Genomic DNA, 6,746 nt, shown 5'->3' with positions numbered 1-6,746 from the left:
ATAGTCACTTTGCAATAGTGTGGTTTGAGTGACTTTTTTCATTTTTATTGTTTATTAAAAATTATTAAACTATAGAATTGAAAGTGGTTTTACACGACATTCTGCCCCCCTGACATCTGAAATGATGGTTATGCCCTGATCATTCATTCATTCATTCATCCATTCATCCATCCATCCATTCATCCATCCATCCATCCATCCATCCATCCATCCAATTACTAAAGAGTCTAAGCCACATGATGACGATGTTCGGTCAGGTATAATGCAGTCAGAGTGAAATTTCAGCTTTTCAAGAAAAAGCACAAATAAAAGTTGGGCTCAGTGGTTTTGTATCCTATTCCCCTTGTTCTGGTATCAGCTGTTGTATTTAACAACCATCTTGAACTTGTGTCAAAATTACGTTGCATATTATGAGGTACAACACATATTGCGCACATAAGAGGTATAAACTTGTGTACATAAATTTCAATCATAAAACAAACAAATGGCTATATGATTTAAATAGCTGTTAGAAATACAAGCAATCAATTGAAATTTCCAATTTTTTGTTAACTGCAAGAAGTCAATGTTATTTTTTAGTAAGTATATAATGCAGGTCCAGAACATGGCTGTGATAGAGATGGTCACTGAGAGTACACTGTGTCTAGTGCTATCCCGGACTACACTGCAGAGCCTTCCACAGCCTGTGGAGAGCAGAACGAATGGGTCAGACAACAGTGGAAGCAGTGCTGGTATTGTGTAGCTATCATTTCACATGATGGAAATGGAATCCACCCGTTCATCAGATAGAAGTGTATTATGAAAGCTATACTTAGTACCTAAAATTTAATTGAAGGTTTCATGTTTACAGTTTACTGTCAGATAAAATATTTTGAAAAAAAAATTTCTCCTCATCTGGGTTACTTATCTGTTGCTTTATACAGCAATGTTGTTCAATTACATGTTTATATGTGGGTTTAAAGTGTTTTAGGTGAAGATTTCCCCATTATTTGCTTCATTGTGTTCTTCTCGGGTTTTAGTAAAATTATGTAACATTTTAGAGCAAATATGCAAAATAGTAAACCAAAACTTGAAGCTAAAATAGCAAATATCTCCACGGTTACAGTAAATTTTCCAAGAGAACTGACATAAGCTGGAATAAATGTGAGCCAGACAGTACAGAATATGAGCATACTGAATGTGATGAACTTGGCCTCGCTGAAGTTATCAGAGAGCTTCCGAGCAAGAAAAGCTAAAACAAAACACAAGATTGATAGCAAACCAGTATAACAAAAAGAAGGCCAAAATCCAAGAGCTGAAACTAAGTTACATTCTAGGATGATCTTTTCTCTGTAATAAATGCAATTCATATATGGGTAAGGGGGGGGGGGTATTGTTAACCAAAGCACACTTAACCTGTATTAATGTTAAGGAAACAACACTCAGTATCTGTTAAAGAGACCCAAACCATTTCATGATGTTACTTCCTGGAAGTGTATCCTTGAAGGCCATTAAAACTACTATAGTTTTCCCAAGCATGCAAGAGATACAGAGGACAAAAGTGATCCCAAATGCTGTGTGACGCAAAATACAGGACTAACTCAGTGGGTCGGCCAATGAAAGTAACTGAACAGAGAAAACACAAAGTCAATGAGAAGAGCAACAGGAAGCTCGGCTCTGAGTTGTTGGCTCTGACAATAGGTGTTTATTTATGAAAATAAAACAGAAAAGAAACAGTTGTTGTTAGTAACACCCCAATGAAGGGAAAAAAACAAAGCACTATTCCCATGATTTCTGAATATGAAAGGAATTCAACCACTTCTATTACACATCTGTCTTTACTTTCATTCGACCAGTACTCCAAATCACAAGGAAAGCAGTCACTAGAATCTGTGAAGGAATTTCAAGGAAATATTACTGAATGGAAAGTGCATGATGAAGTCGATTAATGAGAATTATCCAGCATGTGTTTTACCTGTGCCGTTACTGATTTCTCCTTCAGCACATTGAATACAGTCATAACAGCAGACAGGTCATCCTTTTTGCACAGCCTTCCTAGTTTCAGGGGGGCAGCTCTTACTGCACACAGGCAACTATAAGAAAATAAGATTGCATATAAATTTCATGTTGTCATATGATATCATTAAATATATACTGTATATTCCATAATGCACAATCAAACCTCTACAAATGATTCAGAATGCAGCGGCCCTTCAACGAGCCCAAAAGAACCCATGTTACACCTCTCTTCATCTCCATGCACTGGCTACCGGTTGCGGCTTTGTTCTTTGTTCTTCTCAATGCCTGTCTTTTCATGATTTTAACATACTTCACATGCCCTCAATAAAGTGCTAGTATCTATATGTACCTGTCCACTGTTCCCTGCCCACAGAACATGTTCCTGATTGACTCAAAGACGTTTTTCTGAAGGCAGTGAGATAGACACCCACATGATTAAACTGCAGACCTTTATTCTCAGCTGCCAGTTCACAAGGTCATATCTCACCACTGGTTCACCACTTGCATCAAAGAAGATTTCTTCAACTGTTTTGATGGTGAATTTCACACCTCCCATATACTCTAACACCTGAAAGGATTGATCAATTATTTCTATTTTAATTTGTTTGATTATTATTTTTGTAATGTTATTTTATGTTCTTCAAATACCTTTTGTGGTGTGAGCTATTCTCCTTTGCTGCTGTTGGTGGAGGATTGAATGTATTTTAATATATTATGTAGTGTATGTACATACACTGCAGTGTACACTTTATTTGCTATTTTTAGCTCTGACACATCAGTATATTCATTTTGCAGCTCTGCAAGTCTCTCTGAGCCAGTACAGCCATCACTGCCACTGGTCCTCAGAGTACACTGAAAAACCGTTTACCAGAATACTTTAAACAGTTCATTGTTTGGTTCTTGATCAGGGTGCACATTCTCTAGGAACTCTCACAGATCCACAAGTTTAGCATTTGCTATAGCAAAACCCACAGCTCCAGAAAGAAAATGTTATTCCTTTGTTTCTGCAAGAGTTCGAGAAGTGATCCAGGATTCACTGCCAACATATTGCAGCCCTGTGATGTTGTGTTGTGCAAAAGGGAAGTCGTGGCCTAATGGTTAGAGAGTCGGACTCATAACCCAAAGGTTGTGGGTTCAAGTCTCGTACCGGCAGGGATTGTAGGTGGGGGGAGTGAATGTACAGCACTCTCTCCCACCTGCAATACCACGACTGAGGTGCCCTTGAGCAAGGCACTGAACCCCAACTGCTCCCCGGGCGCCGCAGCATAAATGGCTGCCCACTGCTCCGGGTGTGTGTTCACGGTTTGTGTGTGTTCACTGCTGTGTGTGTGCACTTTGGATGGGTAAATGCAGAGCACTAATTCTGAGTATGGGTCGCCACACGTCACTTCACTCACTTTTAAATTACTTCGACAAAAGCTAGCACCACCTTGGCAGTGCCCTTCTTTATCACTTCTAGCGTCTTCAGAAACTGCTCTTGTGGATCAGTTCTTAATATGGTTTCTGAGTATTCAATACAAATCCCCTCTTGTTTTGCAGCCTCCTCAAATGCTGCAATGCCATTATTACAATAGTCACTGCGACTCCTGACCGTCCCAACCCAGGTCCAGCCAAAGTGTTTGACAAGCTGAGCCAGTGCTCTGCTTTGGTAATAATCACTGGGTATTGTTCTGAAGAAGGATGGATGCCTTTTTCTGTTACTCAGACATGCACATGTGGCAAAATGGCTAATCTGCAAGAAAAAAAAAAGTCAGAGAATATTAACCTCAGAATCTTTTTTTTCTTTTATATTCCTAATCCACTATGCATTATATGCATTTTTTTATCCAAAACAACCTAAAAAAAGGAACAAAAGCAATACATCACTACTATAAAAATAGCATATCTGTTATAAACATACTGCTACAATATAAACAATTTAACACATTGTTTTCTATATTTTCAACAATCAGTTTCGATTAGTTCAGTATGCCTTGAAACATGTATTTTGGTGCATATTCCAGTTGTTCATCATACACTTATTCAACATGATAACAATCAGCAGATAAGTAAGAGTTCTCACAACAGGTAAGCTGAATGGACCAACTAAAGATGCCAAAACAATAGTGGGAGAAGAGATTGATTCTAGAGCAGGGTGTATCACTTAAAGTCTCTTCATAACCATTCATCAAAGTCATGCCTGAGAGGATAGTCAGAGCTATAGAGCTACAGGAATCATATATCTTATAGCCCGTAGAAACACCAGACAAAAGCTGTGTGTTGTTTTTAATCTCCTCAATTGCAAAAAATCAGTGTCTGAGCAAATTTAAACTCACGCAAGTTGAAGCTGTGAAAATAAAGCATTGGTTGTGTATTTACATTCAGCAAAGAATTCTCAGAATCATGTTCAACTGTTTATTCATCATAATGCTTGGTCTCAAATAGTTATTTTAATACAGACATGATGCATGTTGTTGGCTCTGGTTTGGAAGTGAAAGGATGCATCTTTAGCAGAGCACTTCTATGAAATGAGAAAATCGCCCCAATATTGATGTCATTTTGTGCAGAAAGTAGAGGAAGGGCAAGCTGACCAAGCACTCTACAGACTTATGCTGAAGCTGGCACACAGACCCCATAAACCACCAGCAACAGTGGTACAGTCCTCTTTGCCATGTCAAAAAAGACGCAGGGCAGGAACCTGTGAGGCAGAGCAGGGACTGTCCTGTCATTTTTTTCTGTCCTTTGGAGTTGGCATTATCAATCCTTAATTATAGTTTGCTTCAATGTATGTGCCTAGGTTGTCTAGGTGTGAAAAGCTGTAAATTGCAGAGATCCCAAATTTGATGGGATGGTTCCATATCCCATCTGCCACTCAAACAAAAGCACAAATCCAATTGACTCTATGTGGTGCTATTATAGAACTGACAAATTATATGGAATTATTTATGTCAATGTATAATTTTTTCAACTTTTTTGAACAGCTCCTAGGATGTTTCTCATGTAAGAGATCCTCATGACAGAAAGTAAGCAAAACCATTTTGATTCATCCAAGCATTGCACATATATAGGAAAATAATTTAAATTACATTTTTTATTTAATTATGGCAGGAAGAAAAGACAAGGAACACACCATAAAATTATATTTTTCTCTCTCAAGAATTTTTAAAACATGTACAGTTTATGGTCATGACTTAACCTCTTAAGACCGGCAAAACATTTTAGGAAAATAGTTTTTTTTTCATGTCATTACATTGTTTAGATCATTAAAAAAAAGTAAAAAAAAAAGATATTTTATTCATAAGTTATGCTACATCCTTGAAAGATGACATCGGGACTCTCTCTCTTTTTTTTTTTTTAAGTAAAAAGGCATGATTGAACATGCATAGGCAAAAACCAATACACTTTCAATTTGTTTTTAAAATCACCAATACATTTTTAGTTTTCAAGATTTTTTTTTTTTTTACCAAACTTTGTATAAAGATAATTCTCAACTATGTTATAACATAATTATTTGATATACCATTTTTCTTTATGCAAAATTTGTGTAAAATGGCCATAAACATGTTTTCTCATTATATATAATGTATCTATAAACTAAATCTAATTTGCATATTAATGTGTTTTTTGGGGCGACATGTAATGCAAAAAGAAGTATAAAAATGGGAGTAATAATTGACAAAATGTTCATAATAATATATAATATTTCATAGGAATATTGAAATATAATTTCTTTCCCTATTCATTTGTTGTTTCTCCCAAAATGCGTAATAAACATGCTTTTAGTCCCGGTGTCCTCATATGAGGACATGTATGAAATCAACGTCCTGTTTCGTAACAGAAAGTCATATTTTGATTTTAAACCCCATAACATTGACTTATGACACACAGTTTAAAAAATAGATTTAAATGATAATTACAAAATATTATAATTTTCCATAAGTATCACTAAATTAATATCAGACATTTTTGAAGACCAAGGAGAGGGAGTGGTCATGGTGAAACATCCAAACATTTACATCTGAAAAGCCCTGAATGTGCTCTGTAGAGGACATCCAGACTTAAAACTGTTGCATGTATAGTCACAGAGAAATACACTAAAATATAATGTCCTCATATGAGGATGCAGGGTCTTAGGAGGTTAAGCCACAACTAAAACCCAAATGCAGAACAGACCTCTGGCCACCACTGCAGCAAAGATTAAACATCAAAGTGTTTTACAACCCAAAAGGAGTTCCAGAAATTTCCCTCTTTCTTAATTCACTAGTGAAACAGACACATAATGCCATAAAAATCTCTAATAATCCATAGATAGCCCTTCAAACGAAGATTTTTCAGGACCCCACTTCAAACGAAGGGGCATGGGAATTATCAGCGTAAACCAGCTACATGGCTGCCCGCACGAACAAAAAGACACATACATGTATGTTTTCATACTCAGTGGTTTCCAGCACGCTCAGTTTTCAGTGTCCACCCAGAGACTTTGCATTACTGGGAGACACCCTCTGAGGAGGTTTTCAGAGCAGCCTGCTTGGTCATTTCCTGCCGGTCATCCACTTCAGGGCACAGAGTTGGCTACTCATAATATACCAGAGGCCAGTCTAGAGAGGCTGATTCCCTCAGTAGACCATATGGCAGCATGGAATCTTCTGCCAAAATGGGTCTCAATGGGTCCAGCAGAGTGTAGAAGAGGCTACAGAATCCAGTTTGGTTCTTGTCTGCCTCGATTTAATGGGGTCATTCCCACAGTGGTCGGCCCTAAGCATGCTATG

General features: G+C 37.4%; 1 pseudogene; it reads right to left on the bottom strand.

Moving 5' to 3' along the window:
* Positions 1-956: 956 nt before the first annotated feature.
* Positions 957-4,650, bottom strand: LOC107564261 (extracellular calcium-sensing receptor-like; annotated as a pseudogene).
* Between the last annotated feature and the right edge of the window lie 2,096 nt (positions 4,651-6,746).

This window comes from Sinocyclocheilus grahami, unplaced genomic scaffold, assembly GCF_001515645.1.
Source record: "Sinocyclocheilus grahami isolate Dianchi unplaced genomic scaffold, SAMN03320097.WGS_v1.1 scaffold920.1, whole genome shotgun sequence".
Classification (NCBI taxonomy): Eukaryota; Metazoa; Chordata; class Actinopteri; order Cypriniformes; family Cyprinidae; genus Sinocyclocheilus; species Sinocyclocheilus grahami.
This window is presented reverse-complemented; position numbering and strand designations above follow the sequence as displayed.